General features: G+C 44.1%; 1 non-coding gene across 1 annotated transcript; it reads right to left on the reverse strand.

Annotated features, from left to right (window-relative positions):
* Positions 1–723: 723 nt before the first annotated feature.
* Positions 724–797, reverse strand: TRNAN-GUU. The gene has a single exon. It is a non-coding gene; the product is annotated as a tRNA-Asn (tRNA).
* Between the last annotated feature and the right edge of the window lie 21,137 nt (positions 798–21,934).

Here is a 21,934-nt window from a genome sequence, read left to right on the forward strand (position 1 = left end):
CCTCAATATACAGAAATATATATGTGAACCAAGCAAACAACAGCATTCCCCAAGTACATACCAGAAAATACCAACCAGAATCCTCAGGACAACAGACAATCCAAGAGTCTCACAAGCTATATTAGTTGTCATTTACGACCTAACAGGGAATAGAGATCCCTGGCAACTACCACTCATCAGAGATTAGTCCCAGGAATTCACTTCATAAAATTAAACCACAATCACACACTAATGCCCGCGGATAGGGGAAAATAATGATGCACAATGAGAGAAAGAGAGAGAAAAAGAAGAGTTTTCCAATCACCCCACTTAGTATGTAAAAGGCAAAGAGCTCACTTTCTGCTCATGAGATTCAACAGAACTGAGCCAACAGCACTGACCGTCCAGGTGTGCAGGAGGAGCCGGCCAAGGGCAGGATTCTATTGGCTCCACTGAGATGTCTGATAGGCTAATTTTTATGGACATAGCAGAAAACAAAACAAAACAAAACAGCAACAACAAAAAAAACCTGTCATGGAATACTGCAGTGATATGCATGCCAAATGATAGGCCAGCCCATACTCTAAGAGGATCAGGTTGGGGAGATGGGGCCGGTGGGTCTTATGTAAGAGCTGATGTGAATTAGATAGGACCCGGAATCCAGGAACATAGATTTTATGTGAGGATACGTGCAGGTGATAAACTTGAGGAAAGACGCGGAATTCAGTTAAAAGTTAGGCACTCCGTCCCTGGGTGGGCTCGAACCACCAACCTTTCGGTTAACAGCCGAACGCGCTAACCGATTGCGCCACAGAGACACAAGCTTCCTGTTCTCCCCCGCCTTCTTAGGTAGTCAGTAGCTCCTTACCGCGCGACGTGCCGCGCACTGGACAATAGACGTTCCGAAGCCCTGGAAAACCCGAGACCAGGATCGGAGCAGACGCCGCGTGCTCATCACGTGAAACCTCGGCGCCGGGCGATTCTGAAGACAAAAGGGCACCCCAACGGCCTCTCCCCGTTTGCTCCCCACCCGCCTTAAACGCTAGGGTCCTCGTGGTCTGAGGCGAGTGGGCTCCGCGGGACGGTGCAAGTCGGTGGGCTCTCCTGATGGCACTTGCCGTTTCTCCGCCTTCACCAGACCGCCCTTCGTCGCCACCTGTCCTCAGGGGTGCGGGGGACCTGCACCAGGACGATGTGCCGGCTGGAGGGGGTGGGAAGAATACAAGCGGTCAGAAGGAGAGCATTTGTCCACATTCCCGCATGCCTTCAGGGCGGGGGGTGGGAGCGCTTCCGCTGCCTTCTTCGGTTTCCCGAGCCAGGCAGGGAAGCTCTGCGCCCGCAGCGGTCGTGGCGATGGTCGTTCTAACGTCCCCACGCCGAGAACGGGGGTCACACACGCACCAGGACGCTCTCCTGGAACTTGTCAGATTCCACAGTCGTCTTTAGCTCTTATGCCCTTCGTGAATGGAAATCCCGAAAAACTTTTCAAATGGAAATTTCTTTTTTTCCAAACTCCTCAAACTTCTAACCGTTCACAGTGCAGCATCCCCAGCCGACGCCCCAGAAAGGGCCTACGTACGGCGGGCCGTACGCACGCTTCGGCCGCGCGCGCCCAGCTCCGCCCCACGCGCGCCGCGGGCTTCTCGTGGGGGCGGTCGTGGGCGCCTGCCGCCCCAAGGTCCGGAGAGAAAGGGGAGCGCCGGGGGGCCGAGAAGCCGCGGAGGCACGTCGGGGGGCAATGAGACTTCCTAGGCGGCCTGGGCAGCGATGAGGGCCCGATCCTGGAGAGAGGAGAATGCTTCTTTTATCCTAGCCGGATGAGGAAGGAAGGAAAAAGAGAACCCGAAAGAAGGAAAACCGCGTAGACCTGTAGCTCTGTTTAAAAAGGGGGGGGCGGGGAGCAGCAAAATATCATCGAGGCTGTTAGAACGACTTAGAACACAGCCAGCCGGCGTAGAGAGCCAGCCGGCCCGTGGCTCTCGGTCATCGTACAGTGCTCAGTACTCTGCGTTGCCCTCGGCTGCAGTCGCCTCAAAGCAGAGTCTGGTCAGGTTGTAGCGAGTGTTAAAATTCTGCAGAGTTGCGCCACTTACCAGCGGCTCGAGGGCACGGTTTCCCGAGACCCCCCGCGCCCTGCGCTGAGAAAAGGGGAAACGTCACGGTGCGCGCTGGACTTACAGGCATCTCGAAATGCTGGACTGCCCCACGTCTGGAAGGAGGTGAGGGAGGAGTCACCTTGTATTGATGTCTTTCTAAAAATCAATGGTGAGGCTACAGCCATTTTTCTGGTTGAGATATTTCAAACATATCTAAAAAACATCTACTAAAAAGTAGGGCCTTTTTAGACCAAAATAGGGACGAAATGAAATGAGACTTCGCACTTTAGCTGGATACTTTTAAATAAAATCCAGCGAATAAGATGAAATCTTAACATTTTCTTCTTCGAACAGTAAATGACTGAACATAGAGTGCACAAATCTGAGGTGCACAGCCCCGTGAATTTTGCTAAAAGTAACTGGTATCTCGATCAAATTAGGGAAAGTTTGTATTAGTCCAAAAATTTAGAGTTCCTTTCTAGTTGTTAAAAAAGAATCTGAAAGATCGAATGAAGTGGGGCCTCTTGCGTGAAGGGGTTTTAAAATGAAGGCCGGGGGTGGGGGCGCCTTGGTGGCGCAGCGGGTTAAGCCTCTGTCTTCGGCTCGGGTCGTGATCTCAGGGTCCTGGAATCCTGGAATCGAGCCCGCATCGGGCTCTCTGCTTGGCGGGGAGCCTGCTTCCCCCTCTCTCTCTGCCGGCCTCTCCTACTTGTGATCTCTCTCTCTCCCTCCGTCAAATGAATAGATAAAATCTTAAAAAATAATAATAATAATAAAAAGAGAATAAATAAAATAAAGTAGAGCCAGGAAGCCATTAAGGAGATGGGCTTTTATGCACGTCTCCACTGGGTAGAATCAGGAATTTTTGAGTTGAGCCAAACCCCAAATATTACAAGGACTGAGCCCGAAAATATGTAACTTGCCACAGGAAGAGACTTTGCTTAGTGATAACCTTAGCAATCAATCATAGTCAAGGTTAGCTTTCTGCCATCAACCCCAATGGAGAGTCTGCTAGGGTCACTCTGGCGGTTTGGTGGGTTAAGTGTCCCATCTGGGATCTCAAAGTCTTGAGTTCAAGAAGCCTCCTATTGGACTCTGTACTCCGTGCCACTTGGACTCTACCTGGAAAAAATTTTTAAAAGTTGCGGGGGGGGGGGGGGGGTTCTCACTAAGCAACTCTTTAGGTTGTTATTCAAGTATGTGTGCCAAATTGCAGTTCTTTGATCCCAAATAAACAGTCTTATTAATCATTGCCTCCTGACGCCTTTAGGTTGCATGCCTGCCATCAGAAGCAGGACCTGAAGTGACTTCACAGCAGGGCCAGTGGCTCCTGGAAGCCACTGCAGTACCCATAGAAGACTTCTGTGCTCAGAGACAGTATATGAAGAGCCTTTCACTTGTACTGAGTCCTCTTAAACGTACCAACCTCTCTGCTTTCGGTTGGGGTCATTGTCTTTCTTAGGGATCAGGTGGGTGGCTGCCCAGAGAGAGAGAGAGATGCTCATTATGCCACTGCAGGGTTTTCACTATTGAGGAGTACTCTTTTGTTTCAAAGGCTTGCAAGACTTGTGATGCCCAGTGTTTTACAACAACTGTTGGATCATTTAAAATTGCAGTGACCAGGGGCGCCTGGGTGGCTCAGTGGGTTAAAGCCTCTGCCTTCGGCTCAGGTCATGATCTCAGGGTCCTGGGATTGAGCCCCGCATTGGGCTCTCTGCTCCACGGGGAGCCTGCTTCCTCCTCTCTCTCTGCCTGCCTCTCTGCCTACTTGTGATATCTGTCTGTCAAATAAATAAATAAAATCTTTTTGCAGTGACCATTCCAGGAAACCTTTGGGGGCACCCTTAAAAAAGAGGATTCCAGACCTCTCTGAGACAATGGAATGCATTCTTTGAATAGTATACAAAGGACAAAGTAAGTCCAAAACACCTCTGAAACTTTCCTTACACGGAATGCAAATAATAATAATAAAATTTTAATAAAAGACTTTGGTCATCTGAGCAGGAAACCTTAAATTAGTCCATCTGCTAGAAACAGAATTTGGATCCATCTATTCTCTTGAGATTTCCCCTGAGACATAGCTAAAATTAAAACAAAACAAAACTATAAGATCTCTGTGTTTGTGTGCATGTATGTAAGTTACAGATACGGTATGTTGCTACCTTAGGATGGTATTGCCAAAATTAATTCTAAAACAGTTCTGCTTAATTGGCTTAGGGAAAATTAAGTGTTTATAAATTAAGTATTCCTAAAGTTCTCAGAAATAGAATAAAGGCTAACCGAAATGTTTTCAAGTTCATATACTGTAGGATAATCTTCGGTAAATAAAAGCTAATTCAAGTTTGTTGATTTAATAAAAACAAGAGCATCTTCAGTTATCGGCATTAAATATAATCCAGATAAACAACTTCTTCTACTTGGGTTTACTAATCAAATAAGCTTGTGTTATCTCTGTGTTACAAAATTTGTGAATGAAAGAAATAAAATGATTACTTTGGGCCCCTGGGTGGCTCAGTCAGTTAAGCTCCTGACTCTTGATCTCAGCTCAGATCTTGAGCTCGGGGTGGTGAGTTCAAGCCATACGTTGGGCTCCAAGCTGGGCGTGGATCCTACTTAAAAAAGAAAGAAAGAAAGAAAGAAAGGTGATTAACTATTTAATGTCTAATAAGTATAATTGTTAAAACCAAATAATTTAAATAAATATGAATGAGACCGTTTGTACTGTTAAACTAAATAGTGGATATTCATTGAATATCTAAATCATTTCCGAAAAAGATAAACATTAAATGCTAAACATAGTTTATCTAGCTTTGGCTTTTTAATTTTTACCAAAAAATTATTATGAGAAAGAATATATCTCTAAAAACTTTGAAATGTTTTTATAAGTTTGCTAATATACTACAGGATGCTAATTTATAATAGACAGTTGCCTGCCTCTTTTTTTTTTTTTTAATTTTTTAATTAACCTGTAATGTATTATTAGCCCCAGAGGTACAGGTCTGTGAATCGCCAGGTTTACACACTTCACAGCACTCACCATAACACATACCTTCCCCAATGTCCATAACCCCACCACCCTCTCCCTAACCCCCTGCCCCCGGCAGCCCTCACTTTGTTTTGTGAGATTAAGAGTCTCTTATGGTTTGTCTCCCTCCTGATCCCATCTTGTTTCATTTATTCTTTTCCTATCCCCCACAACCCCCGCGTTGCATCTCAACTTCCTTGTATCAGGGAGATCATATGATAGTTGTCTTTCTCTGATTGACTTATTTCGCTAAGCATAATACCCTCTAGTTCCATCCACGTTGTGGCAAATGGCAAGATTTCATTTCTTTTGACGGCTGCATAGTATTCCATTGTGTGTGTGTGTGTGTGTGTATATGTGTGTGTGTACACACATATACACACACACACATACATACATGTACCACATCTTCTTTATCCATTCATCTGTTGATGGCCATCCAGGTTCTTTCCATAGTTTGGCTATTGTGGACATTGCTGCTATAAACATTCGGGTGCATGTGCCCCTTCAGGTCACTGCATTTGTATCTTTAGGGTAAATACCCAGTAGTGCAATTGCTGGGTTGTAGGGTAGCTCTATTTTCAACTTTTTGAGGAACCTCCATGCTGTTTTCCAGAGTGGTTGCACCAGCTTGCATTCCCACCAGCAGTGTAGGAGGGTTAGTTGCCTGCCTCTTAATAGGCACTAAAAAGCAAAGATTACAAGTGGTTAAAAAGGTTGGAAAAGGAGCTAAAAATACAAATGAATCAAAGAGAAAAATGTCAAAACACTTAGAATAGTGAGCATACATGAACTCTGCATATGTCATGTGCATTGATGCTGAGAGAATGCACACAAGGGAGCAGGCGTGCCTTTGGAAGAGAAGAATCCATGAACTTTCGTAAGAGCTTTCTCCTACTGTGGAAGGATTTATTGTAAATTCTGGTTTTTCAAACTGCGGTCATAGACCATTGATGAGTTCTGATGAACGTTTATTTGAGTAGAAAATACAAATATTATCTCTATCTGCTTATGTAGTTGGATGATATATGTATCTTCAATTTTATCTGTAATTTATAGATTTTATTATAGGGGTATTTATCCATATATGAATAAAAAAGAAAAAAATTTACTTAAAAAAGTAGAAAGTAGAGTACATGCATATACGGAAAATAAGCAATACATGGCAGTTTATTAAACTTTTACTTCAGTTACTTATATGGTTTTATATGTGTATGCGCTGAGACATAATACACAGACTATTTCTTGCTGTGAAATGATGCAACGTGTTTGAAAGCCGCTGCTTTTATACCGCAGTAAACTGAACAACAATGGTCCTGTCCTTTCTGTCCTGTACATGCATAGTGGTCACTCCTCAAAGCCAGGCTGCAGCCACTCTTTGGTGGATTCATACTTTGTTGCCTTGTCTTTTATGATTTATAGCCAGGCAGCAACCTTTGTTTGAAAGAACTTCTCCCTTTCCAATCTTAAGCATGAATGCTGCCTGACATAGCTTTACATCACACATCAGTGAACCAGTGGCATCCAGGGCAAGGAATCTTTAGGTGTCATTTCTTCCTTGTTTGGTTACACAGCTGTGCTAGAGGACCGCTTTCTCTTCTTGGGAGCTTTAGGATTCGCCTGGCCTCTGCACCAGTCTTGGACCTCCCTCCTGGGTATTCTTCTGGGTGCAAAAGCCCCGCGGTGCTACCAGGCTTCGCTCGATTTAGCTACTGCCCAGATCCAGCTTTCGAGTGTTGTTGCCCCAGTACAATGAAAGGGATTCTAAATGGTTTGTTCCCTGTCTAGATCCAGGCTCACCCACTTCTCTCCAATAAATGGCATACACATGAATTTCCACCAGCGACTACGGGTCTTAGAAGAAGTATTGGTGAGTCAGCCTTTAGTTATCCTTCACCTTTAATCCTTTCTTCCCTCCCAAAAGCTGGAACAATTGTCTGTTCTGAATTTATTCAGTCCCCTAGTCTTTACTGATGGTTACTTATCCTACCCTATGAACCAATCACAGACTCTCAGGACCCCTTTCATGCAATACCATCAGTGCTGACACACATACACCACGCACACGTGCACATACCCACTTATACACATAGGTAGATCGAGAACACGATAAGCATATTTTATCACAATTAATTATCCTTGTTCTGGAAAGTCAATGCAATTAGGTGGGAAAACAAGACCAGCAGTATAAATATTTGCAAAAATGAGGTCAAAGTATTTTATGTAATAGGTCTATAAATGCAAGAAAATCAATGGTAAACTATAGGAACTGGTAAGAATTAATTAAAATCACCATTTACTGCTGAGTGGAACACATTTTAAAAACTGGATGAATATTTGACCTTCTTTTAATTACTTGAAATAATGTCTGTGCATGTGTGCACACGTGTGTGGGTATGTGTGGTGTGTAAGGAAGAGAGTGTTAAAATGGTGGCAGTGGTTATCTCTTTGGGTGATAAGATTATAACTACCTGTTTTTTTCCTTATCTATAGTTTCCAGATTTTCTGTAATGAACATATGTTTTTATAATAAAAGGATAAGTTTTAAAATGGAAGAAAAAAAAAAAAAAAAGAACCTCCCCCGTGTTTTAAAACTACTTGCAGGGCCAGGATTCTGGTGATGGCTTCTTTGATACTGATGCCCTCTGCCATCTGTTGGGGACCTGTTCCATCTTTTAAATCTTTATTCTGCCTACTCAGAGCAACCCTCTTCAGCAATATGGGAATCCCGTTGTGCCTCCTTGTTCTGTCATTCCCAGTCTAGCAGAACAATGCAGGATGAACCTATAAAAATTAATGGATTTCAAGAAAAAAAAAAAGAATGGGTTTCATACTGTAATTTACTTATATAAAACAGAAGCTTAATATCCTTTCATTTGCTAAAAGGACAAAGATTTCCTGTACTATTTTTTAAAAAGTATTTTATTTATTTGACAGGGGGAGAGAGAGGGAGAGATACCACAAGTAGGCAGAGAGGCAGGCAGAGAGAGAGGGGGAAGCGGGCTCCCTGCTGAGCAGAGACCCTCCCCCCCACCAGGTAGGGCTCACATGGAGGGCTCGATCCCAGGACCGGGAGATCATGACCTGAGCTGAAGGTAGAGGCCTAACCCACTGAGCCACCCAGGCGCCCCATTTTCCTATACTATTGGTCTGCAACCTGAGAGGAGATTTAAAAAGGAAAGCAAAAGATTTCATGTTTTATCAAAATAATTTTCTGTGCTTTATCAGGTCTTTTATGGGTTTTGCTCAACTATGTAACCTCCTGGTATTGGCCTTTAAAATCTTTTATTGTCACTGTGGTCAAATACATAAATTAAGTATTGATTCACAATCTGTGATCCTACTTAGTCTGGTATCTAAAACCTTTTGGTATTTTTGACAAACGTACATCCACCTTGGCCATTTTCTTTCTTTCTTTTCCTTTTTTTAAAAGATTTTATTTATTTATTTGACAGAGAGAGATCACAAGCAGTCAGGCAGAGAGAGAGAGAGAAGGAAACAGGCTCCCCGCTGAACAGAGAGCCGATGCGGGGCTCGATCCCAGGACTCCATCCCAGGACCCTGTGATCATGACCTGAGCTGAAGGCAGAGGCTTAACCCTCTGAGCCACCCAGGCGCCCCGACCTTGGCCATTTTCAAAGTTCTTGGACATTCAAAATTAGACTCAGGAGAAGCAAAGACAAATTTTTGGCTGATTAAGCAGCAAGGACCCCTGCCTTAAAATTTATCAAAACCAAGGCCCTCATAGGCAATTATCTCCTGAAGGAAAATCTGAGAGTCCTTTTTAAGGATGTTCAATCTAGGACATCCCACAAAGAAAAACCTTATTGGGCTCACCACAGTTGTAGTTTCAGTCCACTGACTTATGGTACGGCCCAAACAAGAAACCTATCTTGCCACAGTCCGTGAACAGACCCCTCATGAAAATGACTCCTCAGCTGACCCACTGGGCAGCTGATAAACTTAGAAATCTCGTGAAACAATATGAGAGGAGCTATATTTCTAGGACCACCAAAGAAGCACAATTAACTGGTACAGTATTTTTTTTTTTTTAAGATTTTATTTTTATTTATTTGACAGATAGAGATCACAAGTAGGGAGAGAGGCAGGCAGAGAGAGAGAGAGGAGGAAGCAGGCTCCCTGCCAAGCAGAGAGCCCGATGCGGGGCTCGATCCCAGGACCCTGGGATCATGACCTGAGCGAAAGGCAGAGGCTTTAACCCACTGAGCCACCCAGGCGCCCCTATCTTTTTTTTTTTTAAACCAATAACTTGTTATTTTCTTTTCTTTTTTAAGATTTTATTTATTTATTTGACAGAGAGTTCACAAGTAGGCAGAGAGAGTGAGAGGGAAGCAGGCTCCCTGCTGAGCAGAGAGCCCGATGCGGGACTCGATCCCCGGACCCTGAGATCATGGCCTGAGAGGAAGGCAGCGGCTTAAACCACTGAGCCACCCAGGTGCCCCTGTTATTTTCTTTATAACACTTTTCATAATCATTTTATTGGGGAACCTCCTTTGTCTATTTCTCTATGAAGTAGTATGGCAGTATTTGTAACGTGTCCTGATACTCCTTGTGGACCTCTTTGCAGGAAATGAAGAATTCCATGAATGGGCTTATACTTGACATTTTAACTTGGAGAACACCCTTCAGATTCTTTGGGGAATTAATCATGAAGGACTGTTGGATTGAGGTATTGGGGCTGTTACTTGTCCTAATAAGTATGCTAACTCTTGTTGCAATATTACACAGTAAGTAAGACTCCTTAGTTGGTGGTAAAACCCTATAATATTGAAAAACTCACTGCTTTCATAGGTTATTTGCTGTACAGACTGAATCTCTTACTTGTTCATTCCTCTGTCCTGCCTGAAACCCATCTAGTAGCCAAAATACCCTACTGACTTTATCTAAGTTCTTCTTACAATGACCTGTTATCAGGAATAAATTGTAGCCCCTGGGTTAACATACTATTTTTTCTTGTGACCCTCATTGCCGATGGTCAAGCCTTACCATATCTTTTTGCCCCTACCCTGCAAGAAACCATCGTCTGACTCTACAGACCTGACTGACTGTTAATTTGTGCCAGAACAAACCATACTCGTGAGATACCTGAATGAATAGCTTGGCCTCTATCCCTAGGGAGATAGAAAAATTTTACTGGTAAAAATGTATAGTATTCTCTGTGTCCTTAAAAAATATTCAACCACTTTTTCTTTGGCTAATAGCTTCCTTGCCCTACCCTCCTTCCTATAAAAACCTTCCTTCTTTAAAAACAAAACCAAAAAACCCTCCAAGGCTCAAAATGCGTCTCCTTGGAGCATCTCTGCTTGCTGCATGGGATGCTGCCTGATTTATGAATGGCCTAAAAAAGCCAATTAGGTCTTCATATTTACTAGGTTGAATTTCATTTCATGGGATATCGATATATATTTTTAAAGACTGATCGATTGATGGATTGATTAGAGAGAGAGAGAGCGAGAGCAAGTGAGCCTGTGCATCGGGGAATGGCAGAGGGAGAGGAGGGAGAATCCCAGGCAGACTCTGTGCCCAGCACAGAGCTGACGTGGGGTTCCACATGGGGCTCGATCTCACGACCCTGAGATCACAACCTGGAGATCACAACCTGAGCCAAAATCGAGTCATTGCTTAACTGACTGTGCCACCCAGGCACCCCTGGATATATATTTTTTTAACTTTATTAGAATCTATCAGTTTCCCAGGATGGTTGTACTATTTTACTCTCTTACCAGCAACAATAGATAAATTGGCTACACATTTTTTGTCACCATGAGTGTTCTCTGTCAAATTTTAGCCATTTTGGGGCACCTGGGTGGCTCAGTGGGTTAAAGCCTCTGCCTTTGGCTCAGGTCATGATCTTGGGGTCCTGGGATCTGCCCTTGTTGGGCTCTCTGCTCAGCGGGGAGCCTGCTTCCCTTCCTCTCTCTCTGCTGCCTCTCTGCCTGCTTGTGATCTCTGTAAATCTTTAAAAATCTTTAAAATCTTTAAAAAAAAATTTTTTTAGCCATTTTGATAGGTATGCAATGGTATATCAGGGCATTTTAAATTTGTGTTTCTAATGAGTGGTGGATGATATTGAGAATTCTTTCTTATGCCTCTTGGCCCTAAAGAAATCTTCTTTTGTGAGGAGATTCCAAGTGTTTTGTCCACTTTTATAATTGGCTTGACCTTTTTTTTTTTTTTTTTACTTTTTACATAAACTTTTTTTTTTTTTAAGACTTTATTTATTTATTTGAGAGAGAGACAGTGAGAGAGAGCATGAGCAAGGAGAAGGTCAGAGGGAGAAGCAGACTCCCCGTGGAGCTGGGAGCCTGATGATGGGGGACCTAATCCCGGTACTCAGGGATCGTGACCTGAGCTGAAGCCAGTTGCTTAACCAACTGAGCCACCCAGGCACCCTTATGTAAACTTTTTATATTAGAATAGATTTAGATTTATAAAAAAGTTGAGAAGATAGCACAGAAGATTCCCATATACCGTGCATTCACTTTCCCCTACAATTTGCATTTTACATTAGAGTGGTATGTTTGTCATAATTGAACGAATACATTATTATTAACTAAAGTTCATATTTTATTCAGATTTCCTTAGTTTTTACATAATGACCTTTTCTTATTCCAGGATTCTACCCATTATATTCTCCTTATGCTCTTCTTGACTGTCGCAGTCTCTCAGATTTCCCTTGTTATTAATGACCTTGAAAATTCTCAGGAGTACAGGTCACGGATTTTGTAGACTGTCCCTCAACTGGGATTTGTCTGATGTTTTTCTCACAATCAGGGGTTATGGGTTTTCGGAGGTAAAGTACCATTCTCATCACTTTGTATTATGGGAATTGTTAAAAAGAAAACCACAGGCTCAAAATAGCATCATTTAGGTTAAACCCCAAGAAAGTAAACCAAAACTTCATACCTAACCTAAACTGCAGTTTCAGCCCCCCAGAAATGTAACCTTTAAACCAGTCAACATGGAATTTCTTGGTCAATACTAGGGACTTTACTGGTACACCCCTTCCTCTCACCCTAGGAGGGCAACCTTGCCTAAATAATATATTCCCTGCTGATAAGTTCCTTGGTCTTGTCTTTCTTTCTTCTTTTTTCCTTAAAGTCTTCTCTTTGCCTTTAAAAACCTCCTCTTGGAGTCAGCCGGATGGTATAGTTGGTTGAGCATCCGACTCTTGGTTTTGGCTCAGGTCCTGATCTCAGCGTCCTAGAATCCAGCACCACGTGGGTCTCGGTGCTGAGTGTGGAGTTGGCTTAGGATTCTCTCTCTCTCTGCCCCTGCCCACCCCTGTTCCCTTTCTCTCTCCCTCTCAAATAAGTAAATCTTAAAAAAAACAAAAAATCCTCCTTTTATTTAGCCCAGCAGAGCTCCCCTCTGCTTATTGGTTGGAATGCTGCCTGACTCAGGAATCATTTTTAAAAAAAGTTTGATCTTCAAATTTATTCGGTTGAATTGTATTACTTGTTTAAAAAGATTTATTTATTTATTTATTAGAGGGAGAGGGAGAGCGTGAGCGAGCTCAGGAGCTGGGGTGGGGAAGGGGCAGAGCTGGACCCAAGGCTGGATCCCACAACCCTGAGATTATGACCCCAGTTGAAACCAAGAGTCCAAAACTCAACCGGCTGAGCCACCCAGGCGCCCCATGTCGCGGCCAGCGCGACAAATCGACCAGGAACGTGAGGGTAAGAGGATGGTGAAAAGAAGAAGTTCAGAGACAAAGAGATGGGGGCAGGAGGAGCACTGAGGAGGATGTCCAACAGTGCCGACTTTATTCAGGGCATATAGCCAACAGTAACTATTTTCAGCTGGTTACAAAAGAATTTGCTACATGCACAAAAAACCTCCCGACTTCCCCATTACCTACTTCTCAAGGTCTAATTGCAGACCCCCTGGTTTCTTGTGGGAACGAGTGAGAAATGAACAAGGTGCACCTGCAGGCAATGGCTGATGTTAGTACAATTGTCCCGTATTGATACAAGAAGTAACAGCAAACCTGAAAGTGATTTATGGGCTGTGCTGGAACAGCAAGGACCAGTTAAGAGTTTATGACCCCAACCAATTTGCTCTCATGTAACTAGTAAACATGTGGGAAGTCACGCTGGTGCGCACACAACACATAGCAAAGACCCTTTCTCAGTGCTACTCAACTTCTCCGTCCTAAACCTTTTCTTAGGCTATTCGGACTTTAAAGGAGACACAAGTCAGGGCCTGGTTTGGTCCTCATCTCAAGCCTTATCGTGGCCTCCCACAGCCCCAGAACTCTATTTCTTAACAGTATGTACTATTACATTATTTATCTCTATTGATGTTAATCTTGATCAACTGGCTGAGGCAGTGTTTGTTAGGCTTCTCCACTGTAAAATCACTTTTTAAAAAAAAAAGATTTTATTTATTGATTTGACAGACAGAGATCACAAGTAAGGGGAGAGGCAGGCAGAGAGAGAGAGGGAGGAGGAAGCAGGCTCCCTGCAGAGCAGAGAGCCCGATTTGGGGCTCAATCCCAGGACCCTGGGATCATGACCTGAGCCGAAGGCAGAGGCTTTGAAGGCAGAGGCTTTAACCCACTGAGCCACCCAGGCTCCCCTGTAAAATCACTTTTTATCCCATTTCCATGGGTAGGGAAGTGAGTAGCCCACAGTTAGTGTAGTAGCTACATAAATTTGGGATACTTCTGCATAGGACATTTGTCTATTTTCCCTATTCATTTTTCTGTCTATTTACTTATATCAATATGTACATGCGGATATTTATTTATTTTAAAAGATCTTATTTAATTGAGAGAGAGTGAGATCACCAGCAGGGAGAAGGGGCAGAGGCACAAGGAGAAGCAGACTCCCCGCTGAGGAGTGAGTCCAGTGCGGGGGCTCGGGGCTTGATTTCAAGGCTTGATCCCATCGCTCAATCGCAGGACCCTGGGATTGTAACCGTCCCTTAGGATAATATACTGCTTAAAATATAACTAACGAGGAGTTGTACTGGTCACGCAAGCAGACTTAAAAATGACCTTGAGAAAAACCTGTACTAGCAGCCGGCCACTGGGGGAGAGGATGATACTTGTCCTTGAAGCCAAGCAGCCAGGAACACCCAGCCCTCTCCCGGGGGAATACCATCTGCTTCCCTTTTCCGCGCTGTCTCCCTAGCGCCTGAGAAAGCCTGCTGTGAAGGTAATCCCTTTAAGTGCGCCCACTCGCCTACAAATTCCTGGAGGCTCCACCAGGCACACCCTACTCTTCTTCTTTTTTGCGTGTAAGATTTGTGACCGAGGTCTTCTTCCCCTTTGTTGGTTTTTATCTTGTATCTAATAAATACTGCTGAGTGGCCTGTGCTCTGTTTTTCTCCCCTGCACCTTTAGGAAGCGGCAAGTGGTGCCCAAACAGGGACGGAAAGGAAACGGGACAAGAAGCCCCAACGTGAGTTTTTGCAGGGCTGTGCCTCACCCTCCTCCCCCAACCCCCTGCCGGTGAGTTGTGGGTACTTACCAGGGTATGGCCAGTGAAGTGTGTTCAGAAGTTTTACTTCGAACTCTCTATCTAGTGTTCGGGCAAGTTAGGTCCCCCTGGGGTTTTGACCTTCAGGGAACAACTGCCACACTAGGGAAAGAAAGTGGGAACTAAACTTCTCTGGTTATTTCCAGGGCAGAAGACATGGAGGACTTAGTGTGCACAGGGACTTTGGAGAGGCTATGTCCTTCGGGTGGTAGGTGTGTCTGATGGGTCTTTGAGGTATTGCATATTTGGGTCTAAAGCCAGTGTTAACTTTTGTTCTTTCTCTCCTGGTGGTCCCTGGGACCCAGAGTCCTCTGGTCACTGATTCACATGCTAGACTTGGGCAGACCTTTGGGCCACGTCTCACTATGCAGTGGGGATCAAGAAATGAAATTCCCAAACGGAGAGAAATTGCAGGGCTGGGCAGACACCCTGGTGGAGGGGAAGGAATTAGGGGAACAAGGAAGGGGAGGATACTTGGGGGGAAGAATCCACAGGGAGATGAGGGGAACTCGGTAGAGGTAGGCCTCAGTCTTTGGTGGTTGTGGTAGAATCAAGGATGAGTTCCCACATGTAAAGCAACATGTACAAAGAAATAATTTCCGCTACTGTTGTTTTATAGTCCATCAGGGAAATCTTCTCTTTAGGGGATCACTTTTATACTTAGGGATGGGTAAGCCCCACTGGGGTAGGCCACGACAGTCATCAGCCCTGGAGTTTTGGAGGAGGAAACTCTGGCAAAAGAACACCCAGGGATCATCAGACGTGTCTACACCTGTTTCACTCAACAAAGCTTATGTGGGTCCCAGACATCAAACTGCACGCCACATTGGCAAATTGAGTAAGTGCTGCTAGTAATTCCTTTCTTGAAGGAGTAAGAAATGATTGAGCCAGTGCCATGGGAGTGAGATGCAAGGTCAGAACTGAAAAGCTGTTTTCCATCTTGTATCTCTGCTCCCTCTGAACATCAGCCACCTGCACACACCAGTTCGCAGTTGCCTTCAGTCTCTGTGGAGGTTTATAAATTTTCATAATTTCTGTAGTCCTGTTTCTTCCTTCTAGAATTCTAACACAGTAGCTTTTTGAGTTGGTCAACAGGCCAGACCAGTTCAACATCCTGGATCATTTGTCTGGTTTTGAGACTGTTAGAGTAGGCAGTCAGTTGCGTTCTGACGGGATAGCTGGAGGTCAGCAATGAGGAAGTCATCACCAGCTATCTGGAAGGTCAGAGGGCTGTCTGGGCAGCACTCCACAAAAAGCTGGATCAAACCAGACAGGCCCAGGGTGGCCAGTGCCAGGACAGGAAACCCTTGACCAAATTAAGAAGAAAAAAAAGGGAAACCCAGCCTCCCACCCCAAGGTAGTAAGCTTGTTGATACAGATGATCAGTGAAAGAAACCCCCCCCACCCCCCCCAGCCCCCAAGCCCCCCAGCCCCCGGGCATGGGGCATTCAGCTCCCTCTTGCTCTAGCTCTCCCTGTCCCCCTCCCTTTCTCTCCTCCTCTCCCTCTCTTTAGGACTGGCTGGATTGAGGCCTCAGGGTCCGGTGTCTCCCCCGTTCACCTGGCAACAGTAGGTTAAAAAGAAAACCAGGCCCCAAATGGTACCACTTACAAAGACCCCAGCCCAGTAAGAAAACACGACTTAACCGAACTGCAGTTTCAACCTCCCAGAAATGTCACCTTTGACTAGTCAACATGGAATTTTTTGGTCAATAGTAGGAACTTCACTGATAGACTCCCACCCCTCCCCCTGTGAGGTCACCCTTGCCTAAACTATGCATTCTGGCTCACAAATTCCTTCTTTTATTTTTAAGCCCTCTGTGTGTCTTTAAAAACCTTTGCTCTCTGTAAACTCAGCAGAGTTCCCCTGTACTTGCTAGATGGGACGCTGCCTGTAAAGCCAATTAGAGCTTCAGATTTCATGGGTTTGGTATTTTTAAGATTTGGTGTAGCATAGGAATTCAAAGTGAACTTCTAGTGGCTTTCAGGGATAATGAAAATAATGAAAAGCAGGCATGGTGCCTCCTGAGCTCAGTCTGTCTTGCTCTTTCCAAGGACTATTGGTAAGATTCTCTTGGTTTGAGCTCCCCTCTTTTTTTGCATTGGAGCTACTGGTCTAATTGGCTTCTCAGTCCAGGGGTAATGGGGGTAGACAAGACGGACGGGAGGCTCTGAGAGAGCTGCAGTCCTTAGCCCTTGGTTCAGTCCGCTCTGTAGTTCCTTGTTGGGGTCCTTTCCCCATTTCCAGTCCATGGTTTGCATTTACTCGGATTTGCTGGTTGGTCCTTTCCTCATTTCCTGCCCACTCTTCTCCATTTACCGAAGTCTACTGGTTGAGTCCATGCTGGGAATTGCTGGTGGTATGCAGGGCCTTCTCTTTGCCAGTAACATCTTTTGGTTACTGCTGTTGTGTTGAGGTGCCCTTGTTTGTCTTGTCTTGTGTGAACAAAGGCTTAGGTACTAGGATTCTGAAATTCTAGAGTCAAGCGCGCCACCTTCTGGCCAGCCTGCTTGCTTTGTGTTGAAAAACTTGTGGGGCCAGGAGCTGTGAATAACTACAGAAGATGGCAAGAGTTTTACTCGAAATACAACTTGGAATTGCCATGGCCATGATGCGGAACATTGCAAGTACCTAAGATAAGTTAAGAAGTGTATTTAAAAGTAAGGGTTTTCAAATTTAAACAGAATGGGATACCTGTTTCAGTTGGCGAGCCAAAGCCTCCAGATGCCTTCCAGTTTATTGAAAGATTCATTGCAAAAAGCTCGTGGAAAATTAAAAGACTATAACTCTGATGTAACTCCTGTTGATCCCCTCTATCTTCTGAGTACCCGTTCTGCTAATCCTCTGAATTGTTTTTCCACTCTGAAGGGACGACACAGCTGTAAACAAAAGTCCTCCCACGCCGATGGCCTTACAGACAATTCCATACCTACCTTCAAGAGAGGGCCCCATATGGGCCTCTCCCAGAGTTGATGAAAAGGAGAGATTCTCTGGTAAACTGCTGTATTATTCCTTTAACCAGACAAGGGGTAACTCCGGTAAATACCAGAGCCTGCACAGGGGATCCTGGAAAAACTGGCAGAAGCCAGTGAAGGGTGGAAACTCTCACCAGAATCAGTTCTGAATTTCTATCTGTAGGACCCAGTTGAGAGAGAGAAAAAAATTTCACATTGTCCTTTTCTTTTCGGATCCAAGCCCATTATATCGATCCTTTCTCTCCCTGGGATAGCTTTTGTCTTCTTGTTTGTCTCGTTTTGCATTACTGGGCTAGGCCTTTGGTCCGCCTGGGGCATCCAACTTGGGTTTTGTTTTGGCTGTCAGGATGATTTTGGATTTTGGAAAGGTGATATCCTTTGCACCCTCTTTGGGGACCCAGCTTACACCCAAGCAGGGTTATTCAGTAATGCCAGAAATACTAAAAATTGAAACTGCACCCAGAGGGAAAGAAACAAAGCAGATAATATAGTTGGACAGGTGGCTCAGCCGAAGTTGTCATTTAATTTAAAACCCAAATCTTTGAGAAAGTGACAGCAGCTGTCCTTATCTTACCTAAGTTTTGCAGAAGTTAGCTCTAGAGGCAATTCAGAATTCACCTATTCCCTTACTGATCCCCAGACCTCCCCTGTTTATCTCAAAAAGACTTGTAAATTGTTGGCCTTGAAAAACCAAAGTTAAAAAAACAAAACAAAACAAAAAAAACCCCAATGTAACCATAGTGTCTCTGCACCCGTCTGTGTGAGTGTGTGTGTGTATAATGTAATGTCAATATTTTCCTACCTGGATGGTATTGTTGAAATTAATTTGTAAAAGAGTTTCATTCATTTGGTTTGAAGGCAAGTGCTTGTAAGGATTGGGCACTCTAAAACTCAAGAGAGAAAGAAAGAAAAACTGGGGCACCAGAGTGGCTGAGTCTGTTAAGCATCTGGCTCTTGATTTCAGCTCAGGTCTTGCAAGATAAGCCCCGCGTGAGGCTCCAAGCTAGGCAGGGATTCTCTCTCTCCTCTCCCTCTGCCCTTCCCCCACTTCCTCTATTTAAAAAAAAAAAAAAAGAAAAAAAAAGAAAGGAAAGGAAAGGAAAAGAAACTAACCCAAGTGTCTTAAGTTTGTATGATCTGGGAAAATACGGAATTAATAAAAGTTAGTTTTAAGGGGTGCCTGGGTGGTTCAGTGGGTTAAGCCTCTGCCTTAGGCTCAGGTAATGGTCTCAGGGTCCTGGGATAGAGCCCTGCATTGGGCTCCCTGCTCAGTGGGGTGTGGAGTAGGCACCCCCCCACACCCATCCCCCCACCCCTCCACCCCTCCACCCCCGCCTGCTTGTCTGATCTCTGTCAAATAAGTAAAATCTTAAAAAAAAAAAAAATTTTTTTTAAACTAGTTGAAGGTTGATGGCTTGCTTAATTAAAACACATACATCTTTAGAGTTACTAGCATAAATATAAAACTTCTTTTTCACTGGAATTTACTAGTCTGTTTAAGTAGTTTCCCCAAATCTTTTTGGCAATCTAAAGTCTTAACAGTTACGTTAAGTTAGTTAAATGATAAGTTAAATTCATTAAATATCTAGCACATTTCCAAATAAGACAGAATATTAAAACATTAATTTTTGGCTCCTGATTACAGAGAAACTAAAAGATATTTAAGTGTGTTAGTGCCACACTAGAAAATTTAAAAAGGCAAGTGCTTCTAGAAATTATAAAATATACTCAGAAATTGGCAAATCTAAAGAAACTCGTGATACAAGCAGACTGGGTCTGAGGACCCAGGGAGGGTCCCACAGGACCAACCAAGAGGGTCCTTGACTTCACGCAGGACAGAAATGAAACACAAGCCAGAGAACATGAAAACAGAGTTTCCTAAATAGGGTGAGTGACAGGTGGAGACTAGCAGACCAAGTAGCTGGAAGACTGGGAAAGGAAAGAATAAGTCTCCTTGAGGCTAGCAGTTTATATTGGGGAGGGTCTAGGGTCGTGTTTCTTCAAGAGTATGGTAGGATCCAATCAAAGGTGTCAGGGGAACAGTAGGTGTTACTGCATAAATGAGGGAAGGTAGGGATATTGATGCCAGCGTTAGCAGAGGTTTGTTTGAAGCTAATACCCTGAACCATGTTTGGGATCTGGCTCTTCTTAGGTGTTAACGGGTGTTTGGGGGTCTAGGACAGAACTCAGAGTATGATTAACTTCCTTGGTCCCCCTCGAAGTGGGAACATAGCTGCTTTGGCTGATTCAGGGGCAAAAGATGGAATGTGAGTAAATGGGGCCTAGCAGAAAAACAGCAGAGATGGACACTTAGAATTTCTAAAACGGAGTCCCTTCAATTTCCTACCTCACTGCTGTAATAGTCAGTTCACAAGTGCTTATTACGACTAGACATTAAGGTTTCTAAGAGTTAAAAATTCTGATAAAAGTAACTAAGACTACTGGAAAAATAATAAGGGAAATGTTTCCATATACAAGGAAAGTGAAATACATGGGTTTGGTAAGAAAAAGAAAGAGGGATGGAAATGCATTTTTTTTTTTTTAAAGATTTTATTTATTTATTTGACAGAGAGAGAGATCACAAGTAGGCAGAGAGAGGAGGAAGCAGACTCCCCACGGAGCAGAGAGCCCGATGCGATGCGGGGCTCGGTCCCAGGACCCTGAGATCATGACCCAAGCCAAAGGCAGCGGATTAATCCACTGAGCCACCCAGGCGCCCCAGAAATGCATTTTTGTTGAGGGAAAAGAAAGTACTCGTGTATTAGTGACTAAAGTGAGACTGATAATTTTAAGAAGGAAAACATAGGACAACATCAGAATTTTTTTTTTTTAAGTAAATTCTACCCCACATGGGGATCAAGCTCACAACCCCCAAATCAAGAGTTGCATGCACCCCTGACTGAGCCAGCCAGGTGCCCCCAAAATCTGAATGTAAAAAAGAAAGTTGGAGGTTTGTAAAAAAAAAAAAAAAAATTTTTTTTTTTTTTTGGAGAGAAATTTTAATACGTGATCAAGCTGACTTACATACAAGGCAACAGCAACAGATTTCTATAAAGATAATGATACATTTGGATAATGTCCATTGTGCTCCTGCAAAGAATGGCCCCTTGTTGCCTGATATTTGCCATCTTAAATGTCCTATACCCATGGCAAGCAGTCTGCTCCTGAATCAGAAAAACTAAGGTGAGTAAAGAATGGCTGTAAATTAAAGGAACAGCTGGGGCCACTGGAAAACCAAGGTGGTCACTTGGTTCTTCCTGGCTCCCTAACAAACCCCATTTTTTTGGGTTTTGCACTCTCTAACCTACCATAGTACATTTAAATGGACTCAAATGACAAATAGACATTGGTGGAAAGACTTTCTATAAAGTTACAGAAAACAGTCTACCAGCAAAGTCTGACCTGTCCGGTCTATAACCCTGGGAAAACTCCCTCTGTTCCAGAAGCCTCAAACCTCCCTCTGGACCCTTCAAACACGTGCAGCTGGACTTCATTCAGTTGCCACCTGGTAGTAGAGGTTATCAATATGTTCTTGTTACTGCATGATATGTTTTCCAGATGGGCTGAGGTTATCCTTACTGCAAGGCTGATGTCCTCACAATAGTGGAAAAACTGTTAGAAAGCGTGTTTCCCACTTGGATTATACCTTCCACGTTCTCCACATCCCTGGACAAATACAAACCCTAACGAAAACCTTGCAGACTTTTTGGAATTCTCTCCCTTGTTAGTAATAGCAGCTACTGGAAGTGTGTAGTGTCTTTGCTCAGGGCTGTCATCTGCAGGTTAAAGAAGCCTTCCCAGATGGGCGTTCAAAGGATTCTGTCAGTCACAGTCTGTCTGGCCTGATGACTGGGTATTCTGGAAGTGTTGTCAGAGGGAGACAGCCCTTGAGCCTCATGCAGAGGAAACTTACCAAGTGTTCCTGGCCGCAGACACTGCTGCAAAACTAGGATCATCACACAGCTAAAAAAAAGTTTCACCTGACGCTTGAGCCGGCCCAGATGCTGGAAACCTCCAAATCAGACTGATGAAGAGAAGCAGCTGACGTGGAGATAGACTGCTTCCGCCCCAGACGATGGATCAAGACTTCATACTTGAACTAAACACGAACCCCTTACTCCTCCTTTTCCTTTCCTTTACCGTGGCATTGGCCTGGAAAGAGGAACACCTTCCTTTTTACCCCCCAGGCCATTGCTAAGTGGGGATAACCTTCGGAATTTAGAACAACAGGCTAGGGAAAAACAAAAAAAACACAAAACAACCCCCCCCCCCCCGTAATTCTGCCCCCAGCTTTTCACAGGCAAAAGAAGGCAGGCACCTCATTGGTGGAATCACCATTTACATTGTGAGAGA

Source organism: Meles meles, chromosome 1, assembly GCF_922984935.1.
Source record: "Meles meles chromosome 1, mMelMel3.1 paternal haplotype, whole genome shotgun sequence".
In the NCBI taxonomy this organism is placed as follows: Eukaryota; Metazoa; Chordata; class Mammalia; order Carnivora; family Mustelidae; genus Meles; species Meles meles.